Here is a 19,190-nt window from a genome sequence, read left to right as displayed (position 1 = left end):
TTCATATTGAGTCATTGGATTGGATTTCATCTACTTTACTAGTGGTTGAGGATTGTTGGAATAGCGCTTAAAACTGTGCAATTAGTAGTTGAAAGGGTATCAATAGTGGTTGCAACACTGTGAATAGTGGTTAGTGTGTATAAGGAGTTGTCCAAATATTGTTTATTGGATTGGATTCCATCTAGTTCATATTGAGTTATTGGATTAGATTTCATCTACTTTACTAGTGGTTGAGGATTGTTGGAATAGCGGTTAAAACTGTGTAATTAGTGGTTGAAAGGGTATCAATAGTGGTTGCAACACTGTGAATAGTGGTTAGTTGAACGTCCAGTTGCAAATTCTTTTAAGTTTGCCTTAGGTAAATGATATACTCGCCCCTTTTTTTACACGGACAACCCCCTCTAGTGTTAAAGATGTGGTCATAAATACACTAGAGGAGGATGTTCCAACTTCCAAGTAAATAAAAGGGGCGAATATATCACTTCCCTTGCTTTATTTTGTTCTCTAGTTTATAGAGACATTTGCTTTAGTTGATAACCTTACTTTCAATTTCTCTTGTGTAACGATCCTTTTCCACACCACGAAGCAGCCTCGAAGCAGCGTGTGACTAGACTTTAGCAAATCCCAATTAATAAGGGTTACATTATTTCTACGCAAGCGACAAATAAGGGGTCCCAAAAGTCCAAAAACTCTTTCCCGGCTCCCTATTGTAGACACCCCATTTTGACCGGACCCAAGTTCGTGTTGATTGTGCAAAACCCCGTCCAATGAGTGAGTGGGTGCCCCAAATTTAACCCCAGGGTAGGTTAGGGTCCTGTCCAGATCCTCACAAAATTTCGTCGAGATTTGAGCTCGTTCGCCTAGCCAACAAACCGGGATAGTGAGCGTGGTGTGAACTCAGAAGGAGGCTGAATTAGTCAAGTTGGGGAGTGCCCTTAGCATGTAGGAATCAGTGTAACAAACCGGAAAGGGGGGTGAGGCATCGGAAAAGGAGGGCTGTCCAGATGAAATGGAGGGGGGTTAAAATATCATTTTTACACATAAGCCATGATGGGGGGTGAATTAGCCGTCTAAAATCGAACCAATTTCGCGCGCCCAACACATTTGGTGCGCTCATCAAAATGGGGAGTGCTAATATCAACAGCCAGCATATGTGTATATATAAAAAATAAAAATAAAAAGAGAAAAAAAAAGAAAGAGAAAAGAGGAGATCTCGTCTTCGGAGAGAGAGAGAGAGAGAGAGAGAGAGAGAGTCTTCTCCGATGAGTTTCCGACGGAATTCCGGCCGGATTGCCATCTCCAGCAAGCTCAGATCTGAGATCTCTTTCTCTAATTCCATTTCTTCCCTCTCTAAACCATAGATCTACACATTTTTTATTATTATTATCAGATTTACTCCTAGTTTTCTTTGCTTAGATCTGTTCTATTCTAATCTAGAGCTAGTTTTCTTTGCTTTCTTGTACTGATCCTATATCTTTAGCTGTAGCTTGCATGTGTTTGTCCATCAGAACTTAGACACCAGTTAGGTATTGTGGACCCCGATCCGAGAGAGGCGGGAGGACGTGCTCCCACGCTAGGTCTCTATGGATCATCCACGTGAATGGAGAGCTCTACCAAGGAACTCTCGAAAGAAGTGCCTCTCACAGCATGAGTGGCGATATAAGGTGAGATACCTCTCGATTCGGGGACTAGCCCAGATTCGAGGCGTACCTTAAACAAAGAAGAGTCGCCATCCAAGGAAGTGGGCTAAGGATCCCATACTATGCTCTGTTGCAATGGATAACCAGAGATTATAAAAGAAAGGTTCGTGCCTGGTTACGAATTTGGAAGGTCCAAAGAGCACCTCGTCCGCCCAAGTGCAAGCACCTGGTCTCTTATGCCATTTATTATTGATTTTGAAGAGTTTTGGGCGAAAGTCATATGAAATGGGAATCAATATCTCCGAGAAGACGTCTATCTAATCATGCATGTCTCGGAGATGAATAATAAGCACACATAAAAGAAATGAAAGAAGTGTCGCCTAATAATAACTAAGTTATGAGTGTCATACCTAATTGTAGTCTGAGTTCTAATGTGCAAACACGTGCATACTACAGCTAAAGGTATAGGATCTGTACATGAAAGTAAGAAAACACAGCAAAACACACAACAAAATTCAATTCTATACATGACTGGACAAAATGAGTCCTAACTCTAATGCGACCTGACTCGGACCAAGATGGTCGTCCATCCCAGCTGCTCTACGTATCCCGGCCTCAGGAAGAATCGGAGTCAACGTAGTTCGATGCCCTATTCTAAACTATTATGCCTAACCATCTAGAACTGCTATCCTAGACTCGATTCCACTAGACTCGACTGATTTTTAAAGCTTTTTTGTACAATTGCTTAAATTCAAGTGAGTTGTAATTTTTAGGACTCTATATGCCCTAACTAATGCAAGTTGGTTAGCCTTAAACTAATGCAGGTGGGCCCTACATCCTATGTGTATCTAGGCTGTGCAACCTAATGAAAACCATGGGCTGACTATATGCTTCCTAGTCTAGCCATCGGTTCAACTAAGTGTCTAACCGATCAACTTGAGGCCTCCTAACTCTAGGGACACTCACGCGACGGGACACAACATATCAACAAATCAGGACAGACTCCTAACTCTAAAACAACCTAAATAACTAGGGCAGACTCCTAACTCTAGGGGAAGATCTTTTTGAAAAGGTTTTGAAGAGCTTTTTGTATTTTTTTTAAAGTTTAAAATGTTTATTTTTAAAGGTTTGGCTGGACCTGGGATGTGGATCCCAAGATGCACTACGTACCCTGTTGAAAGGGATCAAGCCAACGTAGTTCGGAAATGATTTCCTAACTACTCCTAAATGACTCAAGAATTTTTAAGATTTTTTTTGTTTTTAGATGTTTTTGAATTTTCAAGTGTTTTTGACTCAAGAGGACAAATCCCTATCATCATAAGGGTAAGACAGACTCCTGATATCCCGCAAAGGTTGGACAGTATCCTATGCTTTGCGGGGGAAAAACGACAGAATCACGACTCTGCAATGGTTGGACAGCATCCTATACCTTGCAAGAGTGGATAAAAATTACATGATTTGATAAGAGGTTGGAAAGAAATCTAACCCCTATGATGATAGGACTGACTCTGAAAACTGAAGGACTGACTCTCTAACTAAGGAGAGATTCCTATGCTAAGGACTGACTCTGAAATTAGGATTCTAAGAAGGAGGTGCTAATGAGACAAAGCCTGTCTCCTAAAAAAAATAAGATAAAGAAGGGTGCTAGTGAGACTATGCAAGTCTCTTAGACACAGAGGTAGGCTCCAAGAGAGGTGCTGACGAGACATGGCATGTCTCCTAAGGGTGAACTCACTAATGAGACAAAGCTTGTCTCTAAAGGGTATAACTTTTCCTACATGAGACATAGCCTGCCTCCTAAAAGGGGGGGCTCTAGATGACTCTTTCATTGCCCTTGCAATGAAAATGAGAATTAAAAAAATCCAAGATATATGCCTAAAAGACTTAGAGAGTCTTCTAAATGAGAGGGGAAAACGCTATTTGGACTTAGTTAATTTCCTAAGGATGGGCTTGGGCTATCGCCTTCATTGCGCCTGCGATGAATGGATTACCTAAAGTATAAGGGCATCTAAAAGATTAAAAACTCTCTACCTAAAGAAAGGGAGATAAGAGCAGAGGGTACTACCACATCAGGTAAGCTCCTCTAAGACTGGGCTTGGGCTATCGCCTTCATCGCCCTTGCAATGATATATCAAGATAAGGGCAACTAACAGACCAAGTTGGTCTTCAACTAAGAAGGGTGCAACTTATGAGACTTGAGGTAGCCTCCTAAAAGGTTGACTCAGTAAGGATGTAAAACCAGTTACTAAGGATGTACATTCAAGTATTACTTTGCTGATTTCGCCATGATCATCTTGTCTTTCCTTCAAACAACAACACTATAATTCCTAAATGAGCCTCTGATCAAAACAAGGAGTTACCTTTAACACTGCTATATTTTGATACTCCCATTAGATATACTTTGATAATCCCTTGTCTCCAAAATTTCATTATCTCATCTTGTCCTTTACAACTAAACCTCTATCAATGCTCATCACAATTTTTCAAAGATACTCAAGGGAAAACCAATACAATAGTACTGATAATGACTTGATAGAACAGAATGGGCATATTATTTACGCATGATGAAGCGACCAGGGATGAATAACACTAAAATGCCCAAGATTGAAAACCTATGAATCGACCTGATATCTTTATAGTGCTATCCAAGGCCAAGCTTTGCTAAGGTGCTGACAGTTAGGAAGAAGAAATCTCAAACGCTAATTGGCTAATAACAGGACCTCTTCTTTCACCGATTCAAAGTCAAACAAAATTCAAGGACCCAATGTATGAATCAACAATGATGAATCATTCAACGACAAACGCAAACAAACAATCAATTATCAATAAAACTGATTTCAATTTTTATGACAGATTCAATAATGATAAATCTTGAAATTAACAAGCTTTTGCCAAATGAAGTACTACTATAAAGACTTGGCCCAAATTAAATCAACTCTTGATCGCCTGCTCAGAGAATTGTCATCCTAAGAAATTACAATTTTCATCTACTGATCAACAGACAATAGTTTTATCCTAATGCTTAATTGATAAATATTTTCTATATGCATATATAAGCAAACACCATCCTATAATTCACACCCCTAATTCCTTTGGAAACTTCAAAATGTAGAGTTCGAATGGCCATTGGGACAATTTATCCATCTTAAAAATCTGCTAAGTTTTGAGGTAACACAATTTCAAAAGGATAAGATAAGAAGAAGAAAAAAAGAAAATTACCTTCTCCATGCGCTTTCTCTTCACCTTAAATTTACTCATCGAGCGAGTAATTCGTCAATTCTCTTTCAAGGATTAGGATAATACTCTTCCTTCCTTTCAATGCGGAGTTAGCTTCTTTCAAAATTCTAAACAAGATCAGAAACTCTTATCAGACCGATGAAGAGAAAAATGGAAGAGGTCGAATCTTGGTAAGATCGCCGGATCGAATGAAAATGGTGGAGATCCAATCTAGTGATGACAAAGGTTAGGGATCAGAGAGATGATGTTGAGAGTGCTTTAGGCCGGAGCTCGGTTTTGACGGATTCCGGCGATTCTCGTCGGGAAAAATGAAAATTTCAAAGAAAATTCTCTCAAACCCTCTCTACTCTTCCCAATCGATCTCTCTAGATCTGCAATGGTGAGCATCGCTCCAAAGCGAAAAAAATGATGTGCGACCGGAGGAGAAGAAGCTCGTCGGAGCTCAGATCTGCCGGAGAAGGAGGCAGGAATCGATGGAGTTAAGGTCAGATTTGATAGAAAATGGGCTAGATCTAGGGTTTCTAAGATTCGAATTAGGGTCTGGATGAGGTTTTGTGAAGTGGATCGAAGACCGTAAGGTTCATTGACAGCAAGTAACCGTGGCAACATTCAGGTGATTGGATCTCGGTTTTAAAGGATGGATCTAGGGTTAGGTATAGCAAAAGATGAAGAAAAAGATTGAATCAAGTATTAGGCTAACCAGAGGGGTTTGCTACCAGCAAAGTAATGGTCCGAATCCGGCCGGAACTCCTGCAAGCTCGCCGGAGAAGATGATCAGAGTAAATGGGTTTCAAAATCTCTCTTTCTCAGATCTATTTTTGCGAAAATCAGAGAGAGCTTCAAATGAGAAGATAAATCTCATTTAAAGGCATTTTTGGGTAATGATAATGGCACTACCACTTTTGATCGACGCGCGGTTGCGCGAAATTTGATAGGCGCACGACCGTTTCGTGTCCTTTTCAGATAAAAAATCGCACCATTCCAGAATAAATTCGCCCCCCCTCTCAGGATAAACACACCCCCCTTTTCTGTTTTACACTACGGTCCTCTCTCGGCTCGTTCGCTAGGCAAATGTGCTCGGATTTTGACGAAATTTTATGGGGACCTAGCTGGGACTCTAAGCTAGCTTAGGGTGAAATTTGAGACCCTAGCTCAATCATTTGATGGGGTTTTACACAAAATTAGAATGTTTAGGGCACGGTCAAAATGGGGTGTCTACAGGTATGTCACTCATAACCTAGCAATGTTTAGATGACACATCTTTTATTTTATTCTGTGTGTGTTTATTATTTCATCCCCGAGTCATGCATGATTAGGTAGACGTTCACTCGGGGATATTCGTTCTCATTTCACATGATTTTTACCCAAACTTCTTTGGAGTTAATGAAAATGGCATAAGAGACCAAGTGCTTGCACTCGGACGAATTGGGGGTGCTCTTCAGACCTTCTCCATTCGTAACCAGACACGAACTCATATATATTTCTGGTTATCCATTGCACAGAGGATTTGATTTTGGGGTTCCATGGCCTATCCATGGATGGCGACTCTGAGTTATTTTAGGTACATCTTGGTTTGGGGATTTATCCTTGGATCAAGAGGTATCTAGTTTGTATCGCCACTCGTGCTATGCTATGAGAGTGACATCATTTTCGAGAGTTCCTTGGTAGAGCTCTCCTTTCATGTGGATGATTCAGAGGATGTAGGGACTCATTTCCTCACCTCTCTCTCGGATCGGGGGTCCACACCTATCAATGGAAAGAACAACCACATTGGCTCACTTTTTAGCAGATTTTGTCTTATTCGTTTAGGCATGAGATGGTGTGGCCACCGGTGTAAAAAAAATGGGCCCCACCCCATCAGAGAGAGCTTCAAATGGTCGGCCCTACCATGTCACCTTATCAAAAGGTTAGTGGTATAATGATGGCCCCAGCCATGTTACACATTAGTTAACCTAAGAAAATGTTCCAGTTAAATTTTTCTACGGAAAAAAAATTCCGATGAAAATTTTTCTTAGAAGGAAAACAAATGACAAAGGAGAGAAAGAAACATGTTTAGTAAGAGTTTTATACGGTATTTTTTTTTAAAAAAAGGTAGCTACACAGAACTTGATAAAAGGACAAAATGACCCTTCTAGAATCTAAATACCTAAGCCTAGCTATGGCAAACAGAAGTTCGTTAAGATTTTTATTCAAAACTGATGACATTTTTGTGGCGGGGGCAAATTTTAAGACACTTGATTCAATGTACCACAAATAGTTGTTAGGGAAGAGTCGACACGACACAAATGGACCATAAATAATAGTTAGGGACATGGTTTTAAATTTCGACCGAAATCCGAAATTTCGGATTTTGGTCAACACCGAAACTGAAACGGCCGAAATGTACCAAATTTCGGTCGAAATTTCGGAAATTTCGGCGAAATTTTTAAAAAAATATTAATTTTTTATTCCTTTACCAAATTTTAGACGAAATTACCGAAACCGAAATTTCGGCCCAAAAAACCGACATTTCATGTGACTTTACTGAAATTTCGGCCAAAATTTCAGGATTCCGGCTGAAATTTCCATTTCGGCTAGGTTCGAAATTTATGCTGAAACCGAAATTTCAAACCATGGTCAGGGAAGAGTCACAATAACACAAATTGGCCAATAATAATTTTAGGGAAGAGTCCAAAAAACTACAACCCAAGAACCACGGTGTGACAGACCCGCAACCCACAGGATCCCGCTTGGGTTTTGACCCACATTACCTCCCTAAAGAGAGATGTGATGATGCAAGGAAGCTTCAGGTCCTGAATTGAATAAGATGATGTCATCCTGAATTTTATAATCTCCCCAAAGTCCTGAATGTCACTCAGACTTTAACATGAGCCCAACCCTAACTCCCAACGTGAGTATGTCTCTAACATGAGACCGAGCGGTGTAGGTACATAGAAAACATTTTTTAGTCTCTTTGGTGAAATCCGTGCTGTGATGGCCCCAGTAGCTATGAACTTTGGTATAGCATTTGCAGTAGTACCAATGGTGCAACAGGAATGTGGGTAGGGCAATGACAAAGAGTTAGACAAAGGTAGTGCGACTTCGCTAGAGATAAAGTGCGGGAGGCGAAATACTATATATATATATATATATATATATATCTCATTATTGATACTCTCTAATACCTTATATAAAATACGCCCACCGGTAATAATAATTATATGATTCCCATTTGTACTTTAGCATACGCCATGTTTATCGAATTTCGGCCAAAATTTCAAGATTTCGGCTGAAATTTCTGTTTCGGCTAGGTCCGAAATTTAAGCTGAAACCGAAATTTCAAACCATGGTCAGGGAAGAGTCACAATAACACAAATTGGCCAATAATAATTTTAGGGAAGTGTCCAAAAAACTACAACCCAAGAACCACAGTGTGACAGACCCGCATCCCACGGGATCCCGCTTGGGTGGTGACCCACATTACCTCCCTAAAGAGAGATGTGATGATGCAAGGACGCCCAGGTCCTGAATTGAATAAGATGATGTCATCCTGATTTTTATAATCTCCCCAAAGTTTTGAATGTCACTCAGACTTTAACATGAGCCCAACCCTAACTCCCAACGTGAGTATGTCTCTAACATGAGACCGAGCGGTGTAGGTACATAGAAAACATTTTTTAGTCTCTTTGGTGAAATCCGTGCTGTGATGGCCCCAGTAGCTATGAACTTTGGTATAGCATTTGCAGTAGTACCAATGGTGCAACAGGAATGTGGGTAGGGCAATGACAAAGAGTTAGACAAAGGTAGTGCGACTTCGCTAGAGATAAAGTGCGGGAGGCGAAGTACTATATATATATATATATATATATATATATATATATATATATCTCATTATTGATACTCTCTAATACCTTATATAAAATACACCCACCGGTAATAATAATTATACGATTCCCATTTGTACTTTAGCATACGCCATGTTTATCGAATTTCGGCCAAAATTTCAAGATTTCGGCTGAAATTTCCGTTTCGGCTAGGTCCGAAATTTAAGCTGAAACCGAAATTTCAAACCATGGTCAGGGAAGAGTCACAATAACACAAATTGGCCAATAATAATTTTAGGGAAGTGTCCAAAAAACTACAACCCAAGAACCACGGTGTGACAGACCCGCATCCCACGGGATCCCGCTTGGGTGGTGACCCACAATACCTCCCTAAAGAGAGATGTGATGATGCAAGGACGCCTCAGGTCCTGAATTGAATAAGATGATGTCATCCTGATTTTTATAATCTCCCCAAAGTTTTGAATGTCACTCAGACTTTAACATGAGCCCAACCCTAACTCCCAACGTGAGTATGTCTCTAACATGAGACCGAGCGGCCTGGTTGCGAGATTACATTCTTAATAAAAGTTGTTTAAAGTACATATAGGTAAGCACTAATACTGCTCAATGCATATGCTCTATGTACTTAATGTAGGTACATAGAAAACATTTTTTTAGTCTCTTTGGTGAAATCCGTGAATGGATTCATTTCATAGAAGAGTGGCAAAGTTTTTCGGCCGGCTGCCAACTTGACGCCAACCCTCCTCCTTTATCCTGGCTTGGGACAGGCTGTGGAAAACACATTCATTTTATAAGACAGCTGTGAGGCCAGCCATGTTGTACGGCTCAGAATGTTAGGCCACCAAAAAGCAGCATGTGCATAAGATGAGTGTAGCGGAGATGCGAATGCTTAGATGGATGTGCGGCCACACAAGGTTAGATAGAATTAAAAATGAAGACATTTGAAAAAAGGTGGGGGTGGCTCCAATCGAGGAGAAGATGAGAGAGCACCGCTTAAGATGGTTTGGACATATCCAACGTAAGCCTTTGGATGCTCCGGTGAGAAGAGGTGACTCGTGCCAAATTGAGGGAGTAAAAAGAGGTAGGGGTAGACCAAAAATAACATGGGTAGAAACAGTGAGGAAAGACTTGATAGTTAGAAACATAACAGAGAACGTAACCTTGGATAGGATAGAATGGAAGAAAATGATCCACGTAGAAGAACCCAACTAGAACCAGGATTAGAGCCTGATAGATCCCTTTTACCTTCTTCATGAATTTTTTTATCTAAAGGATTCATTTAGCCGACCCCAACTAGCGTGGGACAAAGGCTTTGTTGAGTTGAGTTGAGTTTGGTGAAATCCGTGCTGTGATGGCCCCAGTAGCTATGAACTTTGGTATAGCATTTGCAGCAGTACAAATAGCACTTGTTTTCTCGCCAAATAGATAGAAAACATGGTGCAACAGGAATGTGGGTAGGGCAATGACAAAGAGTTGGACAAAGGTAGTGCGACTTCACTAGAGATAAAGTGCGGGAGGCGAAGTACAATATATATATCTCATTATTAATACTCTATAATACCTTATATAAAATATGCCCACCGGCAATAATAATTATATGATTCCCAATTGTACTTCATGCTTGCAATACAAGTTATGCAGGAAAAATGCAAGTGAAATGCTATTTAAACGTGGTCGTGTGCGCATCAGATCCATCTCAAGCATGTCGTGGTACATATCATGATTTCCCACACTGTTTGTACAAACCATGACAATGCCTCGGAGACCCTCGATATAGATTCCTCGTTCCAATAGCATTTCTAAAAATAGAAATTGTGGAGGGGTATGTTATGATTAAATAATACAAAGAGGTGTAGGCCATGTTTGGCAACCAAGAATATATTTTTCCATGGAATATTAGTTTACTCAACGGTGACTGAGGGCATGATTCCTATCATCATAAGGGAAAGACAGACTTCTAATATCCTGCAAAGGTTGGACAGAATCCTATACTTTGCGGGGAGGGTTGGATGGAATCACATCTCTGCAAAGGTTTGACAGCATCATATACTTTGCAGGAGTGGATAAAATCACATGACTTGATGAGAGATTGGATAGAATCCTAACCCCTATAATGATAGGACTGACTCCTAAGCTGAAGGACCGACTCCTATGCTAATGACTGACTCTCTCTAAGTAAGGACAAAAACTCTTATGTTAAGGACAGACTCATATACGAAAGGACTGATTCCTAGTGCATAACCCTAAGAGATGAGTGTTAATGAGACTAGGCTAGTCACCTAAAAGAAAACTGACAGCTGATGCTTATGAGATATGGCATGTCTCCTAAACTCTGAGAGGGGCTCAAAGTATCCTTATCATTGCCCTTACAATGATAAAAAGATATGGGCAACTACCAGACCATGTTGGTCTTCAATTAGTAGGGGGTGCAACTTGTGAGACTAGAGGTATTCTCCTATGAGGGTGATTTTCTAATGAGACAAAGCTTGTCTCCCTAAAGAGGGCTTTAGATGACTCTTTCATTGCCCTTGCAATGAACAAGGGTTCCTATTATCTAAAAGACTGGACAAGTCTTCTAAATAGAAGAGGGGAGTGCTACTTTGACTGAGCAAGACCCCTAATGATGGGCTTTTCTATTGAGACATAGCTTGTCTCCTAAAAGGATAGGCTCCAGCTAGCGCTATCATTGCCATTGCAATGAAGAGGAAAACTTAATGTCTAAACACGTCTAAAGAGACTTAACAAGTCTTCTAAATGATAGAGAACGCTATTTGGACTTGGTAAATACTCTAAAGGATGGGCCTGGGCTAACGTCTTCATCGCCCTTGCAATGAAGAAATGGGACCTAAGGTTTAAAGGTATACATATCTAAATGAGGTGAAAATTGTAAACATCAAAATAGAAAGGGAGTTGTAACATATCAAAATGAAGTGCCATATTCTGGTGTCAGAAACACATTCGAGTATTTAATTGGAAAGGCATTCATGGATTACAAGGTGGAGTAACTGGAACCAACAAGTCATCTTGTAATCATAACACATTTAAGCACATACCAAGTCAAAATTCAAAGGAAACCTACTATTCTAATGCTGTTCAGAGATCCAAACCATTCCAATTGGAATAGTCTAATGAAAAAAATTCATTTAATCCAAGAAGGAATCCAAACAATCAAATCAATTTAGAAATCTCAAGACATGAAAACTGAGATCAATGTGTAACCAAGAATATTCACAAAACTGCTTGTAATCAAAGAGCATATTTCTAAACTATTTTTATCAAAATAAAACATCATTAAACTAAATTGGTGAACTTGAACCACCAAGCCTAATAATATTGGTATTACTATCAAACAAAGGAACCAACAGGTATGTCATTCGTTATGAGTAGGCTACCTGATTGGACCATGAACATCCTTTACTCTGTTCTTTTATTTGAAACAAATAATAACATGAAATCAACAGCTCTAAACAATGGGAACTTAATAAATTTCTCAAACAAACAAAAAAAAATAGATTAGAATAATTGAGACTTAAGAACACATTAAATTTTTCTAGTATAAAAATAACACAGATCAACCATTAAAAAAAATCAGTTTATAGAAGTAAAACATATCTTATGGCCAAGTTACAGGTTCTGTCTTCTGAAATATTGATGAATGGAACTGTGTGTAACATGTAGTGTTAAATGTGACCCAGAAAAGAAAACTGAGTTTGTGCAATTTGTAGTGTTATATGTGCAGGAGAATTTGTAGTGCTATATGTGAAGTAGAAAAATTGAACTAAAGGATTTTGATAATGGAAATGATTCAAAGACTAAGGAATTCAACACAAAGAAGTTAAGCTACAACTTCCAAAAGCCATACTGACAAAGGAACCTACATTTCTATGTTTCATTAAGATGGGCACTCACATGCGAACTATTTCTTTAGCTAAAATATATATATATAAATTATCATTTACAACAGCCCACATACCAATTAAGCAAGTGATAGTAATAATAAAAATTATGTACTGAACATATATAAAGTTACAAATTATGTACTCACAGATGATGTACAGTCTCAACCATTAAGATAGGATAATATTGAGCATACAGGTAATAAGTATATTTTGTACCACAACCAACATATACTGTGCTCATGAAATAAACCAACAGATCTTAGCATTGTGCATCCATGTTATGCTACTCAATGAAAGAATACCCAATACGTTTTATCTCATTACAAACAATGGACTATTAAAAGAAAATCTGGCAAAATGAACCACATCAGTGATTAAAAATATTAATAGCAAACTAAACAAGAAGAAATCTGATGCAACGAATAAAATAATCTACTCAACGGAAAAGATTAAAGTCTTTGAGATTATATGGCATTGAAGCAAATGACATGATAAGAGAAACACAGAGAAAATGAGAATACCCTGAACATTTTGAGTACATTGCAAGCTTGAGACACAAGGCCCTAACTTGATAAGGTATGCAAAAATATCTTATCATTTCATTACGTCTGTTTATACATAAGGTCCATACTCATTTTAGCAGATACATCTGTAACAGATTAATGAATGCAATACATATAGTTAAGCAAGCATTTTTTATGAGTATAAAATCTGATGACTAAACAAATGACACACCTTTTAAATTTTAAATGCATAATATTCTATAACAGTAACTCCCATAATCATTTGATTGAGCATAAAACACTTCTTGTTGAACCTTTTGGGAACAACTAAATGCAACTATCATAAGACAAACTAACTTTAGTACAAATCAGCATATACACCTATGTTGCATGTGGCAAGACAGACAACTCTGATCGAACAATTCTCGCTGGTGGGGATACAATGTAATAAAGTTATTCACTAAAAAAAAATATTCTAGCCAATATAGTAATTATCATACATACCTAAACTGTAAAATATTAAAGGCCATCCTTATGAAGTGCTTTTATCAAAATAAGAGGAAGTTGCTCGCTCTATTCACCTAAATTTTACTGATACTAATTCACCTTTGTATTTAACAAAAATAAATTTCTACTTATCTTCACTCTCAGAACATAAAGAAAATATCATTTCATCTCTTCCTAGATGAGGACATCTATAAACCAATAAAATAAGAAAATCCACTAGGACAACTTAGACAAACTAATCTAAACCAAACATTACTGATTCTAATCAAATAACATATAAATATTTGTATTGCTATCATGAACTGATGTCTAAAAAAATGCGTCTTATTTGCGCCCAAGGAGATTTCTGAAGAATACATTTAACCAAATTTTTTGAATCTCCTTCATTTTTCCTGTAACAATTGTGCAAATGATAATATTTCTCATTCATTAAAGTATAATTTACACTTCAATTACTCATCCGTGATAAAGAAAAAAGAAAAAAGAAAATTAGAGCTTGAGGAGCAAAATAGTTAAAAAAAATGAGTTAAATCTTCTTATTTTCGCCTTTACTCCTTACTTTACTAACATTATAGTTTCAGAAATCATATTACAAGCATAAAATCCATTTTCTAAATAATAGATATCAACATATTCACCACAGATCTGAGTTAAAAAGATTGTTATCCATAAAAATATGAAGATCTTTTTTATAAAAAAAATACCTGTTGAAGATGATCTTTAGAATTATCCATGAAAACTTTTTCGAGCAGATTTTTGAAGAAATCTCTCCAACACGGGAAATGACCAGAGAAGAAGATGATCTATAAAAAATGGTGAAGAAAGGTTATTCCCTCTCTTTGCGCTCTGATTTTTCCCTCAATTTGTCTCTGAGATGGAAAAATTGGGTGATCTTTAGGTAAGGGGTAAAAATGAAAAAGCAGAATTGGAAATGATGGAGGCCTGAGATAGATCGTCGGATCTTTGAAGGGAAAAATCAAAGTCTTGAAAGTTGTGCAAAGTTCCCTCCATCTTTATCATTTGGAATCTTTTCAAATGCTTTGGTAGGAATTATTTGAAATTTGGTGAATCCCACATGGAGATTTAGGATTCAAACTCCTTCACTCCTTCATCTATAAATAGGAGATAGTTTAACTCATCTCATTCAAGTTCTTTGGAGCTCTTTCTCTTTGAGAGAGCACCATGAAAGAACTTCAAGTAATAATAATTATATATATATATATACATATGAGGAAAAGGAGTGTGTGGTCGAGCGCACCTAAGCTTAGGTGCGGTCGAGGGCCCAAACACATGGGTCCTACATTTTTTGTGTTGATCAAAACCATTCGCTTGCAAGGCCCTATCATAGATAGGTTGTGTACACAAAATCAGCTCCATTGGATCATCCTAACCCCTCCAAAAGTGGAGGGCAAAAATGGGCAAATTTGTGGCAAACGGTGTCTGTCCATTTTGACCTCCACAAATGGATGGGTTAGGATGATCCTATGAAGCTGATTTTTTGTACATACCCCATCTATGTAAGGGCCTTTCAAATGAATGCTTTAGATCATCCTAAAAAAGTGGGCCCACATGAGTTTGGGGCCCTCGACCGCACCTAAGCTTGGTGCGGTCGACCGGACAATTTTATTCCTTTATATATATATATATATATATATATATATATATATACAAAAAAATAATAAAAAATAAAAAAAGTGGGCCCACATGAGTTTGGGGCCCTCGACCGCACCTAAGCTTGGTGCGGTCGACCGCACAATCTTATTCCTTTATATATATATATATATATATATATATATATATATATATATATATATATATATATATATGAGGAAAAGGATTGTGCGGTTGAGCGCATAAGGGTTTCATGCGGTTGAAGAGAGAGAACCATTCTCATTGGTTGATTTAGTGGGCCCGGGCAGGAAAAGAAAGAGAGATTTCGTGCGTTGTTATCATTCTCTTCGACTGCTTAAAGAAACTTTTTTGATTTGACAGCCTCTATTTTCTCGTAATTGTCATAACCTCCTATATGTGATTGGTATTTGTTTCATAATTTTAAAATTTATAACCCGTAATTTTTCATTCAAAACCTTATAATTTAGCTAATTTACTTTTTGTTGTGTAATGATTACTTTTTAACCTTTTCTAGCAACATTTTAGCAACATTTGGATGCGCGCATCTTTGCACACACGATGGCCACTTGCCGAGAAATTGCCAAGGAGAAGCTTGATAGCAAATTCTATTAAAATAAAAACCACATTTAAACCGTCCATTAGATGGGCCATACCCTAAATAGGTTATGCCCCAAAATTATTTCCATCGGTTGATTCTAACCCTCCGATCTATAGAGGGTTAGGATCAACCCTCTAACATTCAGATTGGAGGGATAGGATCATCCTATGGAAATGATTTTTGGAGCATAACCTATTTAGGCTATGGCCCAACTAATGGACGGTTTGGATCATCCTATGATGTGGGCCATACATAAAGTGAGAGTGCCCAGTACTGTTGACCACATTTAAATGTGGTTTTTATTTTAATAGAATTTGCTATCAAGCTTCTCCTTGGCAATTTCTCGGCAAGTGGCCATCGTGTGTGCAAAGATGCGCGCATCCAAATGTTGCTAAAATGTTGCTAGAAAAGGTTAAAAAGTAATCATTACACAACAAAAAGTAAATTAGCTAAATTATAAGGTTTTGAATGAAAAATTACGGGTTATAAATTTTAAAATTATGAAACAAATACCAATCACATATAGGAGATTATGACAATTACGAGAAAATAGAGGCTGTCAAATCAAAAAAGTTTCTTTAAGCAGTCGAAGAGAATGATAACAACGCACGAAATCTCTCTTTCTTTTCCTGCCCGGGCCCACTAAATCAACCAATGAGAATGGTTCTCTCTCTTCAACCGCATAAAACCCTTATGCGCTCAACCGCACAATCCTTTTCCTCTATATATATATATATATATATAGAAGAAGAAGAAAGGAAGGAAGAAGAAGAAATAAAAAGACAGTTAAACTCATTTTCCTGCACCCCTGCCTAGGGCTGCAAATGAACCGAGCCGGCTCGCGAACATGTTTGGGTTCGGCTTGTTAAAAGCTCGGCTCAGGCTCGTTCATTTACTAAACAAGCCGAACCCGAGCCCAAAAATTAGGCTCGCCAAATAAACGAGCCGAACTTGAGCTTTGTATAGTTCGGCTCGGAAAAGCTCGCGAGCTTTTTAGGCTCGATTCATAAACGAGCCGAGCCGAGCTTTAAAGCTTGGATTATGTTTGTTTTTTATATATATATAATAAGAATGTGGGTTGTTTATCACAAATGAAAGTTTGGCTGAGTGGTTAAGGTGTTGGATTTAGAGGGGGCTTGGGTTCAAATCCCACCACTTAACGAGCCAAGCTTTTTTGAAAACTAAACGAGCCAAGCCGAACACGAGCCTTCATAAATACTAAACGAGCTGAGCCCGAACACCCCAAAGCTTGGCTCGGCTCGGCTCATTTGCAGCCCTACCCCTACCAAACACTACGTTTAATAACTATTTTTTTATTAAAAAAATGTCCACTTGTTTTATAAAATAATAATAAGATCCCTTATTTCAGCACAAGCGACAACCATGAAGTTGGTAGGTCTCCAAAAAGTCCAACCAGATTAAACTCATTTTCCTGCACCCCTACCAAACACTACATTTAAAATGTCCACTGGTTTTATAAAATAATAAAAAGATCCTTATTTCGACACACGTTTAAAAGCTAATTTTTTATTAAAAAATGTCCACTTGTTTTATAAAATAATAATAAGACCCCTTATTTCGGTACAAGCGACAACCATGAAGTTGCTAGGTGGAAAGAACAACCACATTGGCTCACTTTTTAGAACATCTTGTCTTATTCATTTGTTAGGCATGAGATGGCGTGTCCACCGGTGTAAAAAAAAATGGGCCCCACCCCATCAAAACATGAGGTAAAATTATGGATCCCACTGTTCAAATGGGTGAGATGGCATGCTCACTCGTGTGTAAAATGTAGGGAACCATGTTGATGCAATGGGGTTTGGGTAGACATGGTGGGCACTACCATGTCAAACATGAGGCGTAATTGGTGCCCTACACCTATCTTGATCTTGATGCAATGCTGTAAAATGATGGGTCTTACCTTCTTTTAGGCATGGAGAATGAGTAAGGCAAAGGTATTTCAAAAAAACTCCTTCTGCTAAGCTGTTTCTGAATATTTTCTTACTTTTTAGGCTAAAAGCTAGGATTCCAATGATTCTCATCGATCCATCTCTCACCCGTTTAGCATTAGAAAGCTTCGAGAATGACCACTTGTCCGAGACCCTTATGAGGACAGCGCAAAAAGAAAGGGGATGGCCACCCCATTTCTCCAATTTGGGATGACTAGTCGACATGAATGGTTAAGCTATAATGAAAACAACAAAGAGGACATGGTGGTTATAGCTGACTTAGATCGACTTTGTATCGCACTCCTCAGATTGCTAGATAGCCATGTCATTAGCAGGAACCTTTTTTTCAAGCTTCTGGCTACATGCTCCTCGAGAAGGAAGGGATAGATGAAGGGTAATTCCTACTGGGGATTAAGAAGGTTTCAAATGGGGATATCTGTTTCTGTCTTTTCAAACTATTTTTCTCACCAATTCCTTCAACTAAGCCCTCTTTTGAGTCTAATAAACAGTTTGGCAGTGGACAAAAATTGACAGGATCAATTCAATGGTATCAGTTATACTTTGTGCCTTGTTCCTTTTGGATATTGAGAATCGAATTTGAGTCAAAAACTGATTATTGGAATCAAAATTATCAGCATCAACAAAAGTGGGTACAGAATTTAGTGATACAAATAAGCCTCTAGAAAAGTTGAAATAGAGATAATGTTTATCAGAAATACATTTCACTAAATTTTGATGAAGAGAGCCTTCATAAACCACAATCTCCACATCTGAAATCTATTGAAAAATCCAAGAGGAGGACTAGACGCCTTGCCTCGGACATAACATGGGCAAACACACTATAAGAAGACAACAATCAGATAGAACAGAGGCTTAGTACATGAGTGAAAATAGAAGCAAAAACCAAATAGCAATCCTCTGTCCCAAGAGCAGCCCACAACCTCAAGAAACATACAAGAACCAACATGAGCAGAGCAAAAATCCCGATCAGAGAATTCTACCCCCAACCTCAGCCACAAAACTGCACGCATTCCATGTATCGTAAGACTCTTGAGCAAGGGAAGTTGGCCAAGTGGTGGGAGATTTTCACATCTCCGGCAATTTGAAAGAGAAACATTAACTAGATTTGTGAGCAATGAATTCTGTATCCATCCTGGAAATCGAATACCCTCATAGTCTCTTATCCGCAAATATTTCAAATTACCGTGTGGCTCAAGGCCTTATGACACTTCTTCATGCATCTCAACATCACCATCATCATCCCCCCATGATAACTCCAATTCTCTGAGGTCTTTCTTGCTTTTCAAGTTGGCTTGTTTCGCGTCACTTGCATTTCTCACAAGGCTAAGTTGTTCTATTGAAAGTTTTCCTCTAAGGTTTAAATTGCTCAACTCACTGAGG

This window comes from Tasmannia lanceolata, unplaced genomic scaffold (assembly GCF_043159265.1).
Source record: "Tasmannia lanceolata isolate RefF3 unplaced genomic scaffold, GAP_Taslan_0.1 ptg000029l, whole genome shotgun sequence".
NCBI lineage: Eukaryota > Viridiplantae > Streptophyta > Magnoliopsida > Canellales > Winteraceae > Tasmannia > Tasmannia lanceolata.
This window is presented reverse-complemented; position numbering follows the sequence as displayed.